General features: G+C 40.8%; 1 protein-coding gene across 5 annotated transcripts in view; it reads left to right on the forward strand.

Annotated features, from left to right (window-relative positions):
• Positions 1–4,447: 4,447 nt before the first annotated feature.
• ARHGAP5 (Rho GTPase activating protein 5) overlaps positions 4,448–16,110 on the forward strand; it is a 79,156-nt gene continuing 67,493 nt past the window's right edge. For 2 of the 5 annotated variants that reach the window (XM_025444017.3, XM_025444020.3), the window contains exon 1: positions 5,880–6,021. The gene's annotated coding sequence lies outside the window, so the exon portion shown is untranslated. Of the gene's footprint in view, positions 5,228–5,351; positions 5,454–5,512; positions 5,635–5,879; positions 6,022–16,110 lie in introns of those variants that run through there. The other 3 variants (XM_025444019.3, XM_035719974.2, XM_025444018.3) reach the window with 3 other exon arrangements.

Here is a 16,110-nt window from a genome sequence, read left to right on the forward strand (position 1 = left end):
TAAGAATTTGATCTACAGGACACCTTATGAATTTTTGCTACTTACTTTTACTTTGTTACCATGTCTGTAAAGTCTCAGAACTTCTAATGTAAATACTTTTTAAGGAGAAAATAGAATTTCTATGGGTACTAAAGCTAGAAATAAATGAAGCATATGCTCTAGTCCTGTGCTAGAGTGTGTTGAAGAGAGATTGGAAGCCTATTTAGGGAAAGAAGAGTATTATTATCTCTCACTATGTAATAGATGTGTTTGAAAGAAGTTGTGTGTCCATCAAAAAAACACATTATTATTTGAGAAGCTTTTTGAAGAAAATGCAAAAGCATGGATCGGCAAAGCAAACATTTAGCATCTATTGCAGCTTATAATGATAGGGAAAAATAACAAAGCTTTAATTGTGTAGTGATTAGACAGCTTCTCATGATTTCAGAAACTCTTATGCTACACCAGTTCTATACAAGGTTCTCTGATGTTTCAGATCTACAGTTATTGGTTACTAGCAACTCACATTTACCTTCTAGAGAGATGTAATGTGGAGAAATATGGGTCATACTCAGGCAAGGACACCTAACTTGATTTTTACGGGCTAATTTAGAGATTTCTTTAAATGATTTGTATTTTCCAAAGTGATTATCTCAGCTGGCATTAAATATGATCTAAGGCCTTCTGTGAGTAATGAATCCACAGAAATCTATAAAATTTAAGAGTGTTTCATATTATTATCATCAAACATTCATTGGGCTTTCTACTAACCATGTTCTAGTTATTGTATAGGGCCAAACATTCATTTAGGGTTCTTACCTAGAGGGGCTCACAATCCAAATTTGGCCTAAAAAGAGCAGGGATAAGGGGGTATTCACAAAAATTATATTCTTATGGTTAAATATTTAAGCAATACAAGTTCCTGTTTCCCATTGTAATGATTTACAAATGACAGTGGTAACAATCTCAAAGAGAGAATTAAGTTAGCAATCTCTACAATTATTTTTTAGCTTTGTGGGGTTAACCTTATTGGGGTTGATTAAATTCAAGCTGTGATCCCTCATGAAAACTCAATGGAGGGTCCAGATGGCCCAATAATACCTTCTTTTGTGAGAGAATATAACTTGAGGATTTTTGCTTAATTAAAGTATTTGTGCTGGTGGGACCTCACTGACTTGCTAGCCCTTTAAAAGGAGTCTGCATTACAAATAATCCTTATAAAATACTAATTATTCAAAAATAGAGTTCTACTTTCATTATTTCAGTTATGTCCTAGGACCAGAATGGCAAGAACATGACATTGTGAACCTAGACTCTGATACCATCTTTGGGATTTCAGTCTGAAAAATACAATTCTGGATAATCAACAGAACAAGGCTCTATGGAACAAAATGCCAGGAAGGTCAATGCATTACTTTACTACTGTTCCAGTCCCAAGCTCACAATTACCTTAACTCTTGTCAAAATATTTTCTACAGTAACAGCCAAGACATAATTAGCACCTTTTCTTCATGCTGAAAATGCCATTGGTAGCCATAAAACAAATATGGAGAAACTCTTTCAGCTCGCAACTCAGCAAATGGTTACTGGGGGTTATTGGGTATATCATGATTTGCCTACTAGAGGGAAGAGCAAGCACCCCCTCTTACTCTGCCTCTGGTCCACCTGATAGTCCTAACTGTATGAGACAGGGAGAAAGAGAACTCTAGGCAGCAGGTAGGGGTTAGAAGGGAGGTAGAAATGAGTTGTGAAATTCAATAGGAAATTACACAATAAACAATCATTTAGTGCTTTGGTTATTTAATTGCCTTTGTTATTCTCCAACTTCTTTGTCTGTAATCAGATGACATTCTGAAGTAGTTTGTTCTCCAAAAGCCTGTCTTGTATCAGATATGCAAAAAGCACTGGTCAATTTTACCGTGAATGCAAAGACCCTTTATTTGGCTTTTCATTCGTTCTTCATTGAGGCTATGAAAGCCAGAGTAGTTATGATCACAGATTTCCAGCAGGGGGTGCAGCTGCTTCTATAGGGTAAATTCTTTTGAAGCCAACTCGCATCAAACATCTGAACAACTGGAGTGTTACCACTGCTGATAGAGCTGGAATTTTGATAACATTTATGGTTGTCAACTCTTTTGATCCTAGAAAGACCATGCATGTTAATACTTTATTAGGATGTGTTAGAGAACTAGAGATTTGTGGAGAATTTTTAGATTAAAAAAAACTTAAAATGCCTGACCAAAATCTTATTCTAATTTTTTCAAAGTAAATGAAGAACAAAGCTCTGGGTAATTTTAATTATCCAGTACAGCAGAACAAATGCTTAAACTTTTATTTCAGATAAGAAGAGTAGATGATCTAAGAGTAGCTCTACCAAGTAGAGCTTGGTAATATTTACTCCATCTCCTCTCTCTCTCTCTCTCGCACGTGTGTGTGGGGTGTGTGTGTGTGTGTGTGTGTGTAAAGAATATATTGTTTTTTCAAAATTTCTTCTTTTGCGTGGGGAGGGTGGGTGTTTAAAGCTATTTCTCTGTAGGCATGGCTCCTGACCAACTTTAAAAGATGCCGTCTGTTTTTTCTTTTATTTTTTCCTCTTTGTAGCCTTTTATTTGTAGATATCTGAACATCTTCAACCACAGAATTTTGGCTCCCCGATTCCTATGTTCAGATTTTTATTTGTACAGAAAAGTGTATGCTTTATTTTTTGAGAAGAGCAAGTAATATAAAAACAAAAATCTGTTAACTTTTTCATACTTGTAAGCAGCTTTAGACAATTAATATTGATAAGGGGCAAAATTCTACAGTTTCAGACTCCCTAAATCAAGACGGATGATGTAGGAGGATCAACAGTAATGTTAGCTACGAAAATTATCCTTTGAAAATCACGGCTTTAATTGTTTGTTTGTTACATTTTTCTGGGTCTTCATTACGAGAAAATGAGATTTCAAGTCTTGTTTTCTTCTCCAGAATCATGTCTTGATTCTTTAGTATCATGTCTTGTTTTAAAGGAAGCATCATCGTATAAAGAAGGTGAAAACTACACCTTTGGACATAAAGCTGTACATATCTGCTGCTAGTTGATCCTGGTGAGTGGAAGAGAAGACAGGTCACTGAAGAAAATGATATCTGAGAATTAATATCCATGGGCTCTCAGAGCAAAATGTCATGGAAAGAGCCACGGATTAAATGCCCACCATCTGGGAGGGTGCCTGGGGCGGCTCAGTTGATTGAGCATCTATCTGCCTTCAGCTCCGGTCATGATTCCGGGGTCCTGGGATCAAGCCCTGCATCGAGCTCCCTGCTCAGCAGGGAGTCTGCTTCTCCCTCTCCCTCTGCTCCTCCTCACCACTGGTGCCCCCACCCCCCTTGGTCTCAAATAAATAAATGAAATCTTAAAAAAAAAAATACGATGATGCTTCCTTTAAAAGCCTTGATTTATTTGACTTGGGTTTATGTTGATACATGTCCATGGTTATGAAATTTCTGATTATTTAGGAAGTAATTTTTAAAGTTAGGGTGGACACTATTAACACTTAACGTTTCAGAGTCAAAGTTGTGATTCTGAATAGGCTTAAAGTATTTTTAAGGACTCTTATTACAAAGGTAAAGGAATGCGTTTAAATGCATGAACTTTCCAACCCCCACAAATGGTTATGGATACTTGTGGCATTAGTACCTCTAATTGATGGTTCCACTCCCTTTCCCCAATTTCTTCCTTTCCCTTTTCCTTCTTTTCCTCTGTATTTACTTTGATTCCAAGTTTTCTTTTGCATCCTTCCCTGCCTAGGGTTTGTAACCGAAAGAAACACACCTTAACTACTTAACTATTTGGTACCGTTCAGGTGCAAGACAGTGGCTGGAGTAAGGAATCGCAGTGATGCCTTTTTAAAATTAGGGACTAACAGACATAGAGAAATTAAACATGTCTCTTCGGCTTTGTCTATTAGGTTTACCTTTGAAATACGGGCATTTAGAGGAGCAGGGGTGTGCAACAAACTTGTACTGGAATATTGTAATAGATCTACTGACAAATATTTTCCCATTTTTACCAAAAGGCAGTTTTGGGTTTTCTAGTTTATTAACAGACCATAAATGTACTTCTGGTTGGCAGCAGCTGCATCATTATAACACACAGAAAAGCAACCTTGGCTAACTTCAATACCTTATGTAACCTAAGAAATAAAGAGTAACTGGAATTTAAAAGATTTTTCATATGCTAACTTTACTGACGATGAACTGTCTCAATGTAGGAAACAAATCTTTCCCCAAAGAGAAATTCTCCCCGCAAATCACTTTCTTTCTTTTAGACATAACAAGTTAGAGTAGCAGATTTACGTTTTTGGCTCATTCTTTTTCTATCTGTTGGCAGCTACCTTAAGACCTCTGTATAAGACAGATTCTGGTGACCTTGGGAAAGTCACATTTCTTCAGTGGTAAAAGGAAAGGCATTTTTCTACCGTCTGTCCTCTCTCCACCAGGGCTCGGAAGGCAAATACCCTGAAAGCCCGGGGCACCCCCAAACTTGCAAAATTTCCAGGTCTCAAAAAATCTTGCATGTACGTAAGGTAATATGATAAAAGGCTGGCGGCCGACGGTTCCCAAGGTTGGGCTGGTAGGGAGCTGGCGCCTTTGGGGCCATCCTAAACCCCTGTACCTTGGGGTTTCGCTTAACTTCCCTAAGAACCGAATAAGCCACGGGCCTGCGTGCGTCGGTGCCGTGTGGACCGGGAAAGGGCTTCTGGCTCCCATGGAGTTTCGCCTTCTGGGCGCGGGCGCGGGCGAGGGCGCGGGCGCGGGCGCGGACGGCACCAGGTCCGAGCGGGTGAGGTCTGCGGCTCTGCAGCTGGCGAGCGATGCCCGGGCAGCAAACCGGCCGCGCACGTAGCAGCAGACACGCGAGCACGTCCCCGCGGACAAGCGAGGGCGCGTTCTTTTCCTCCCTTGAATTCTTTGCTGCTCGGAGACCGGGACCGGGGGGAGGTTCCTCGAGAACCTCCCGGTGCCCGTGCGAGGTTTTGCAACGGCTCACACAGTGTCAGGTTCCTCCGCGGTACTGTGGTTTGCTCTCAGTTCCAGCCAGAAACCGGAACAGAAGGGAAAGGAGAAAGCAGGGAAGGTTCCGAGACGGCCGCGCTCGGGGCTGCGTGGTCTGCGGCTCCTCCAGCGCCGAGGAGGGGGCGGAGGAGGAGAATACGGAAAAGGGGAGAGCGGAGGAAAAACACCCACGCCAATGGGGAAAAGGGAAAAGGTGAGAAGGAATGGAGTAGGAGAGGGAACCAATGGGCGGGAGAGGCGGGGGAAGGACGGGGAGGGGGAGGGGCGGAAGCCAATGGGGGAGCCGGGACGCGAGCGAGGACGCGGCCCCGCGCCGGCTCCCCTCCCTCCGGCCCGAGCGCTCGCGCCTTCCCAGGCTCCCCGGAGACGAGGGCAGGGGCGGGGCCCCGCCGGGCGCGCGGCGCGGGAGGCGCCGCGAGGTGAGGGCGGCGGGGGCGGGGAATCGTGGGGAGGGCGGTGCGGGGGCGGGGGCGGGGGCGGGGGCGGGGGCGCGCGCGCGCGCCCCGTCGAGGCTGCGCCGCCGCTCCGCCCCCGGCCGGGTGTGTGGCTGAGCGCGCGCGCGCCTGCGTTCCGGCGGTGCGCGCCGGGAGAGATGCTGAGGTAAAGTTCGGGAGAGAGGGAGCGAGATCCGTCAGCGCGAGGGAGCCCGAGTGGCCGCCATTACTGAGCCCGGCGCGGCGGCGGGCGGCGGGGAAGGGGGGAGGGACGGGGCCGCCGCTGGTGGCGGGCGGGCGGGAGGGTGGGTTACCCGGCAGCCGGAGCTGTAGGGCTCGAGGGCTCGGGGCGTGTGTGTTGGGGAGGGCGGGGGGAGGTGGCTGAAGGGACGCGGCGCTGGGGGAGCGCGCCGGGAAGAGGCGAGCAGAGAGTGGAGGAGGAGGCGGCGGCGGCGGGAGCGCTCCCCAGGAATGTCGCTGCCGCCGCCACCGCCACCGCCACCGCCGGGGCCGCTGCCGTTGAGGAGGAGACGGAGGAGACCGACGGTGTTAGGTAGGACCTTGCGATCCCTGCTCCCCTGGGCCTGCCCGCTCGCCCCTCCCCGGCCGGGACCCTCCCGCCACCGGCTGCCCCACTCGGTCGCCGCCGCCGGTTGCAACCAGTTCGAGGCGCTGGGGCCCCGCAGCCGCGGAGGGGAGCCTGGCGCCGCCGCGCTCGGTCCTCGCAGGCCCGGCGGGGAGCGGCTGCCGCGGGCGGGGGGGGTACGGTCGGCGTGAAGGGCAGAGAGGCCGGGGGAGGGGGCGCTTTCTCCACAGGTGACGCGGCCGGGGCCGGCGGAGGCCTGGTGGTGGTCGGGGATCGCGCCGGCCCCGCCGGGCGTGCGCTCTCCCCGCCGCCCCCACTCGCCCTGCTCTCCGGTGGTGCGCGGGGAGGGAAGGCGGCGGCGTCTGTTGGCTGGCTGGCTGCCGGTAACGAGTTCCACCTGGAAGGGGGAGCAGAGGGTGGGCGCGTATTCGCGGAAACACGGTCTTCGTTGCAAACTTAAGCGCTTTCCGCGGGGATCGGCCCTTTCACTTTTCCCCCCCGATCGCCCCTACTCCTCCTCGGGTTTCTCTTCGCCCATTTCCCATCTGCTGCGAAAGCTCGGGGTAGGGTTGTGAGAAGTTGCACTGCGCCACCAAAACACGGAGTCTTACGGTGACTGCGGCTGGGTTGAGGCTTTGATTATGAGTTTCTGCGAGGATAACCTCTAGATTGTCCCTCTGTTTCCACTAAAGAAAAGTATCGGGGTGGGGGTGGGGAACCGCGCGGGAGCGCGCGCGCACTTATCCACACAGAAATACTCCCTCACACCCTCCCTCCTCAGCGTTATTAGAAATGCAAGTGAGGTGGAGGCTGTGGGTGTAGCTGGCGCCGAGAGGTGCTCGGAAGTGAAGGCAAACTATGAGGACGTTTGATAGAATTCCGAAAAAGTTGCCGGGAGACGCTTACACTTTGCCATATGATAGAAATCCAGTTTTCGCTCATGCTTAATAAATGGGAATTTTAAGTGTTTTAAATCTAGACCAAAATAGGCATACAGATTGCGTCTACGCTCGTTTTTATGTTTAAATTCCTAACGATAACTTGAGTTTTTCTTTGTGATAGGAAACGATACCAATTTTTAAAACAGTCAAGTGTGAAACGGTGGAGTACATCCTTGTATCGGCTGATCTTTGCCTATGCTATGCTGCCTTCTCTACAGGTGTTGTGTGTGGGGGGTGGGGGTGGGAGGGGTTTGCTGGCATCTCTTTAAACATCCAAACCCATACTCAATTTGAAAGTATTGGAGCGGGGGGGGGGGGGGGGGGTACATTGAATACATTTGCATTCACCTCAGAAGTATTTCTCAGAGTCTCCATTTAAAATGGTTCTTTTAACAAAAATTTGATCCAGGTGCAGCTATTTGGAAAAATATTTGGTTAAGTTACATTAGAGAAAGGTGTTTTGAGATGTTTTACCTGTCAATTCCAGTTTATTTGACTTCAATATGATAAAACTATATTCTTAATGAGTAGTTTTAGATATACATACCATATAGGTGACCGACCGGATAGTTTTCAGGTTAAGGTTTTATTTCCATTTTAGATTGCTTTCTCACTTTTGGCCTTTTCATTTATTCTCTCAGACTGACCCACGTTACCATATCTGTAGTAAAGCAGAGGGAAAGAGTGTTGAGTGTGTATCACCAAAAACTTCCATAGCCCTTGGAGCACTTTACCAGTAAACATACATGATTGAAAAGCTAGATCTATCTGTGTATTTAACACTCAAGAAATATGCGATTGCGCTATTGATCTGATTGACTTAAAGCGGACTTCAGTCAGAAGGGCACAGATGACTAAAAAACAATTGATTTGGTTGTCATGTCATGCAGGCTACATTTTTTTAACCCACCTCAGCACCAATTATTTTACCATTCTTTCTATATGTTCCTTATAAGAGCATTGAGGAATGGGTGGGTTACACTTGGCTATCAGAGACAGTTGTCACAGAATTCTGATACTTCATTTTTTTTTTAGCACCTCACCCCATTTAAATTACATTAGCTGTTTTAAAAATGTCTTGCAAAATTAGTATCTTAAATTCTATCACATCTCCAAAATGTTTTGCCTATTTCCCATCTGTTTGAAAAGCAGATTTAATACACTTAGTCTTTTGGAGAAAATAATTATTTTGACCTTGAAAGTTAAGATTTTTTTTAAAGGAATAAAATACTGTCATTTGTATTCCTTTATTTTTGGAATTGAATTTATGGTACAGCTTAGAAAATAGTTTTGTAACTCAGGTTTTTCTATTGAAGTAAAAGTTCTGTCTTATGAAGACTACTAAACTTTTTTCAATATTAGCAGGCCTTTAGGTAAGTGTTGCCTTTTTTTAGTATGAAAAGGCATAATAGAAGTTTTCTTGGTGGCTACAGAGTTAAATTTCAATTCTCGAAACTACAGTTTCTATAGAAATTATTTTAAAAACTATTTTTAGAGCTGTAAGGCCCATGATTTTTTTTCTTTGCACACCAAGAAGGTAGACAGGTAATATAATTGACTCAGGAAACATATTCTGTTTCAATAATATCTGTGTTCCTAAAAAAATGTTTGTGAAATATATTTAAAGTATTCCAAGGGAGCTTGGTTTTCTAAAATGAATGAAGAAACCTTGATAAAGTGAATCTATCATTTGATGACTTGAGTAATCCAGCTCCTATTTGTTTAAATGAAGGCTGTATTTAATCATTTTATCAAGCCAGGAAAAACCCTATTAGAAATTAAGAGAAATAATTCAGTGCTGAAAATTTTAAGTATGAACTTTAATTGCTTTTAAAACTATTACTTAAACCCCTTATGGATTTTTTCGTAGATGGCTTGAGACTTCTTCTGACAACCCAGCAGCTTCTATTTTTGTTGTTAAATGTACTCGACTTAAGAATTCTTTTGAAAAAAGAAATCTACACATAAAGAAAACTTAAAGCCTCTGATTTGTAATTCATTAATTCGTATCACCCTTATTTAGCATTTACTGTGCGCCTGGCCTTGGGAATACTAAGATAAATTAGAGATTGTGTAGCTTGATCTTTCGTTGAAGAGGTATAACTATGAAGGGGTAAAATATGTACATACAAGTACTAAGAAATGTAGAAAAGAGAACTATTTCTATCCGGCACTCTTTGGGAATCATTTACAGAGTAATCATTTGATTTTGGATGTGTTAACTGCAAATAGGAGTTTGAATATAAGACAGATGGTAAACAAGGTTGGTCTCCACCCCCCCCCTCCCCCACCCCGTATTTTGGAGGCTGAGTGTCCACAATACCTTAGGTTTGTAGTACAAAAAGATTGTTAATGTTTGGTCATGTCTTTGTGTTAGACTCCTTAGAACTATTAATTGGGAATAAGATTTATGCATAACTTTGTAATTTAGGGTTAAAATATGACCTGTAGATTAGACCTGGTTAGATTCTTAAGCCTTTTTCATCATGAAGAGTTAATGGTACAGTTGAATTTTCATTTTTCTAGCTTCATACTAGATTTAGCCTATTTTGTTCCTGAACAGTAATTTATTGAGTAGCTAGGGCACTGTGAATAATACAGGGAAATATAAAATACTACTCCCTTGGAAGAGCTTATAGCTTTGATGGGGAGAGATCTTGACAATTTAGGAATGGTTAGATGCCAGCTCAAGATAGAGTAGAAGAGCCAAATAGAAGGCAAGACATAACTGATTGAAAAATCAGTGTAAAGGAATTTAGATACAGGAGATAAGATTTAGTAGTTAGGGAAGATTGGGATAAGTAAGAAAAAAACTTAAGTTAATGACACTGTGGACCAAAAGGACAGGGAAGTGAGGATAGATTGGCAGGTGGGAGGAAAATATAAAGTGAATATTTAAGAGCATCAATTTGTACCTTTTGAGTGAAATTGAAAGATTTAGGGAAAAGTGTTAATGCAAGGTTAATAGCGGGAGTGATGGGGCAATAAACAGTTTTTGTGTTACTGTTAGCTTTGCTGTATTTGGCATTACCAGCAACCTTGAAAAAACTTGAACATTGGTTTTGATACAGTTTGTTCATTTTCTTCCTGTTGATCATGTATTATTTGTGATCCATAATTTTGTTTCTTTTTGTACTCACGTTTTCAGAGCCAAATAACAACTCTGTATTTACTTATTTATCGTTTTTTTGGTTGATTGTTTAGAGAACTAGTGGAAAATTAACATTTCTGTGATCTGGGGAATTGAGCATCCAGATTTGTTATTCTTTATTAACCAAATAACTATTTAGACGTTTCTGAGTATTGAATGGTCTCAAATAATTTTCTTAAGTTTATGATCTGGAAATTTATGTTTTATCAATCTTGATGTTGCCTCATTTCTCTATTTTTACTTTTCTTTATAAATACTGTCACCTGAAACTCAAGTGACACCACCATCTGTTGCTGAAACTGATTAGTTTTTCATTAAAAAACATGGACTCATTTGGCTTGATTTCTTATAATTAGCAGCCAGTCACCAAATTCTTTTCCTTGGATTGTTCTTTTCAATTTCTGTGGTAGTTCAGGTGCTTTTTAGCCTCCACTATTTATCTATCTCTTGGGTTTTGTGCCTCAGAAATCTAATTTTGTATTCCATTTCTAGCTTATAATGATTTCTTATTGCTTATTACAAGGTCTAACTCCTGCTTGCCCTTTAAGACCTTCCATATTCCTTATATCTTCAGAAATAAGCGAAATAAGAAATAAGTCTACTTTTCAGCATGGTAACTGTGCTCAACCACTCCACCTTAATCACACACCTGGAATGACTCGTTTTTAAAATTCAAATCCAATTTATTTTTCAAAGTTGATTCAGATCCTTTTTCTTCACTGAAATGTATTATTCCAGGGGTCTGCAGGTTATGGCCCTTAGACCCGATAGGCCTTCTGTCCTGTTTCTATATAATGGCTTTTTTACATTTTGAAATGATCAAGGATACAATTGAAAGAGTAATATTTTGTGATATGTTAAAATTAAATGAAGTTCAAATTTCAGTGTTCATAAACACAACCATGGTCATTCAATTAAGTATTGTTTATGGCTGCTGTTTTTGTGCTGTGACAACATAGTTGAATAGTTCTAACAGACATCTTATGGGATGCAAAGCCTAAAGTATTTATTCTCTGGCCTTTTTTACAGAAAAAGTTTTCCAAACCCTGATCTATTCCAGCTTGAAGTGATCTTTCATATTTTTGAATTCCGATTGCATTTATCAGTTCCATGGTATAGCACATTGCCTTTGTCTTCTCAGCTGTGGTACTATAAAGTTTCTTTAAAAATTGTGGGGAAAGTGCTTTTGAGCCTTTTTTTTCAATCTATGCATTCTTTTTAGTCTATACATCTTCCTGAGATTCTTATTCAACCTCTTAATGTTCCTATTATTAAGAAAATTATTAAGCCTTACCTACCATATTTTTATAATGAAAATAAGGATTTCCTGTGGTATAGCATTATAATCTTCAATGTCAAAGCATGCCCTTCCCCTCACTTCTCGTTCTCCAAAGTGAGAAGACTCCGATTCTGAAGGGGAAGTGAATATATTCGTAGTGCTAGCTTAGTGGACTTCCCTATACTATACCTTTGTACCTGCAAAACCTCTGACATAAAGTTGAGCAGATAGTAGCTAAGCACAGTAAATACTTAATGGGTTGTTTACATAAGTTGGTATAAATCAGATGACCTTTGGTCCTTCTGTTTTCACCACAGAGTGAGGTAATGGTCTAGAAAGAGTTTAGAGTAACTTTCAAACCAAGGTATTTGACAAGTTTAGTTTAGGTCATTGGTTTTTATGCAGGACTCTTTTTCAAACAATAAATACTTGAAATATCAAAAGATAAAAATGAGTGAAAGAATTGTCTTTGTTGATTAGGACTTGGGGCGTACCCAGAGTACTGCCTACTTGGACCTTCCTAGAAGTACTTCCATTGAGCCTTCAGGTTTACCTAATTTGTCTTGACAAGCATGCTGTTGGTCTTAAAAAAATTGTGGGCTTTTTATATTAGAATATACTGCTATGCTAATAGTCTTTGGGCCCATAGCATTGTGTAATTTTTGTTAATTTTGACTACAAATAAGACTTTAAGATTGCCTAGTGGCTTAGGATCTGAGTCTAGTGATTGACCCATTTAGTCGTCAAATATTTGAGCAGTCACTGTCAGGAACTGTGCTGGGTGTTGGGAATATAGTGAAACAAACAACAACAAAAACAGAACAAAATCTCCATCCTAATGATTTAATCTGGAATCCTACCAAGATAAGTTTTCAGGTTATTTGGTCACTACATAAGTTGTTGAAATTTTTAGTAGATTCTTTTTTCATTCACTTGATTATAGTTTTCTGAAAAGACCAATTCATAGGAATTACATCTTTAGCATCCCATTCAACCTTGAGATTATGTGCTTATGTTGTAGAAAACTTGGTCAAAGACAGTATTATGGAATGTAATTGAGTTTTCTACAGATATTACATTAATTACTTAGTTATCATATATGTTAAGATGGTCTTCCTCTTCCAATTTTTCACAGTATTGATGCATTTGTTATTGAGAATGAACACGATTAAGAAAAGTAGTACTATATCAATTGTACCATGTTCGTCTTTTAGTAATTCAGTTGATACTTTTATTCTTAAGCTGGTCTAGATCGCCTGAGATTGTGAAATGTATGTGGCCGTCTTCGGGCTTGGATCTGTCTTTTCGCAAATATTTGTTCATGTAAGGGATATTTTATTTGGCTTAAAGAAAATAGAACGTGTAATTACAAAGATCCTTCGGTGTAATTAGCTCTTGAAAACGTAATTTTTGATAATATTTGTGATTCTAAAAAATGTTTCAAAAATAAAAACTAGATAGTTATCCTGGCTGAATGTATTATAGAGCATAGGCTTCATGCTGATGGTTTAATTTTTTACTTTTTGGGATCCTGAAATACAGGTGCATTTTCTCCATTAATATACTTTTTTATTTTATTTTTTTTGAGATTTATTTTAGAGAGTGTATGAGAGCTGGGGGGGGGGGGAGAGAATCTTAAGCATACTACCTAACGAAGACCTCAATGTGGGGGCTTAATATCACTACCCTGAGATCATGACCTGAGCTGAAACCAGGAGTTAGACACTCAAACTGAGTCACTTGGGCACTCCTCCATTGATAGCTTTAGAAAACCTCTTAGATTAATATATTATAGTGCTTATTTAGGAAACATAATGTGCTTACATCTTTTTTGCCCAGAGAATTAAGCACAGTTTGATTTTAATATTACGATTCATGCATTTATTGAGTAACTACTCTATGTAGGAAGCACTGTTGGAGGCTTTTGGAATACATTGATGAAATAAAAATTTGTGCCTTTGTGGATCTTAATAAACAACTCCTTTGTGGAGTTGGGTGGGGAGAGGGATAGAATAGAGTTCATGACAAGTGATAAATAAATTTTATAATAATTTAGGAGTTAAGAGGCAAGGGGGATTTTAGGGATTACTGGGAAAAGCAAGTGGAAAGGCAGAGACATGATTAGCATATTGAGGAACAGTGTGGAGCAGAATGAGAATGGAAGAATATATGAGAGTAGGTCAGAGAGCAAGATAAGGTTGGAGAAGGCAGATCTTATAGTATCCCATAGAAAAGGATTTACCTTTGACTTTTAGAAGCCACTGGAGGGTTTTGGGCCTAAGAATGGGCAGGGCAGCTCTGACTTATGTTTTAAAAGACTCTGGTGGTTCTGGTAGTAATAGGGGGAAGAGGAGTGGGAATGGAAGCAGGGAAATTAGTCTGGAAACCTTTGGAATAATCTAGAGTCAGATGTGGTGGACGAGGACAGAATTGGAGCAATAAATGTAATGAGAAGTGATAAATTCTGGATATGTTTTGAAGATAGGACCAACAGGAATTTCCTACAAAATAACTTAAAAGTGTAAATTTTAAAAAGTATACCTTAAAAAAAAAAAGATTTATTTGAGAGAGAGGGTGTGCATACTAATGCAGAGGGAGAGGAAGAAGCAGACTCCCTGCTGAGCAGAGAGTCTGCAGCAGGCCCCATCCCAGGACCCTGAGATCCTGACCTGAGCCCAAGGCAGACAGTCAGCTAACTGAGCCACCTAGGTGCCTCTATACCTTTTACTTATGAATGCAAGTTTTTTGAGAAAGTATAAAACAAATTTTGATACAAGTCCAGAATTACTAAGAAATGATTTTTTTCAGTTTCCTTAGGTTCCTTGTAGAACTTAAGACATTTTTTTGCAGAAAGCTGTTTCATGTTATTAGAACTTCTGTAAAGGGAGCATGTTATGGGGGTCCTGGATGGCTCAGTCAGTTAAGCATCTGCCTCCAGTTCAGGTCATGATCCTGAGGTCTTGGGATGGAGCCTCGTGTTGGGCTCCATATTCAGTGAGGAGTCTGCTTCTCCCTCTCCTTCTGCCCCTACCCCTGTTCATGCTGTCTCTCTATCTCTCTCCTTCTTTCTCAAATAAATAAATTCTTAAAAACAAAAAATGTGTTTGAATGGCGTAGTCTGATATCGTAGAAAACTTAATCATATAGATGGCTTCATTTTTAGGGTAATTTTAGGGATCACTCAAGAAGAATAGTTGCTGTCTCCCTACAACTTTCTCATCAACTGTAGTTCTACTCTAATAAGATATATATGTATATATATAATGTATATATATAATATACACATATATACACACATGTATACATTGTTGTTACTATCTGGGGAGGTACTTTAACCATTCCCTTTGAATGGTTATAAGATAAACTTAAAGGTGAATGAGAAAGAAACTGCATTGCAAACTGTTGAAAAGCAGTACTATTGCTTAAAGATTGGTCATTCAGAGATTCCTTTTAACTGGATAGCTTTGAGTAGGTCATTGCTACTTTTGTTTTTTTTCATGAGTAAAAATATGAGAAAATGAGAACAGGTTATATGGAAGTAAAGTCATAACAAAAATCAGAAAGATGTTAAATCAACGTAATCAAATATTATCATTAGAGACACTTGGGTGGCTCAGCGATTTAGCGCCTGCCTTCAGCCCAGGGTGTGATCCTGGAGTCCTAGGATCCAGTCCCATATCACGCTCCCTGCATGGGGCCTGCTGTGTCTCTGCCTCTCTCTCTCTCTCTCTCTCTCTCTCTAATGGATAAATAAATAACATCTTTTAAAAAATTATCATTAAACATACTTGAAAGGAATTTTCAGATTAAATCTAATAGCCTGCATGTAGATAATGGCCATTAGTTTATTACTCAGAGCACACACACAAAAAGAGGGGATTCTTTTTATCAGCACAGAAGAACTACCTTTGTTAGTTAATGGACAGTAATTTTGACCTAGATGTTGAGGGCAGTGGATAATTCATGTATGTCCAGGTGGCTGAAATTAAGTTCCTATATGACCTGTCAGCCAAACTCATGGGAGAAAACTATGAAGTGGTAATACCATACTCACCCAAACAAAGAGCAAAATGTTTTTGAGGACAGGTGATGACAGTTTTTTTTCTAGTCTATTGGTTTCTCAAACTTTTTAAAACCTGAGAACATTTTAAAAAATTAGAAAACTTTTTCAGATCTTTTATGTAAACTTACAAATCAGATAAAGACTGTACTGATTTGATGATTGAGCTTGAGGGAGAGAGCAAATATTTGTCCAGTATTATTCTTTACCACCTGTAGGTGAGAGAGTTTTCCATCACCATTTGAAACTCACTTTGTAGTGAGCATGATCTCTGGAGTTGACTTCTAAATAATCAACAAGTAGCCTTTCTGAAAGAAGGACATGGATGTGCCTCAGTGTCTAATTGGTAATTTACTGTGAATTTGGTGTAAAAAGTATAAATGTCACACAAAGCTACCTCATTTTTAATTTAAACTTGAATATTCGTGATTTGGAGCCTGCCACTATAAAATTTATTAGGATGTGTGTTGAAACCTCAGTGTTAAAATTTCTCCGGATGCCTTGGTAGCTCAGTGGTTGAACATCTGCTTTGGCTCAGGGAATGATCCCAGGGTTCTGGGATCAAGTTCAGCATTAGGCTCCCCCAGTTTCTTCCTCTATCTATGTCTCTGCCTTTCTCTCTGTG

The sequence above is a fragment of the Canis lupus genome, chromosome 8 (genome assembly GCF_003254725.2).
Source record: "Canis lupus dingo isolate Sandy chromosome 8, ASM325472v2, whole genome shotgun sequence".
Lineage (NCBI taxonomy): Eukaryota > Metazoa > Chordata > Mammalia > Carnivora > Canidae > Canis > Canis lupus.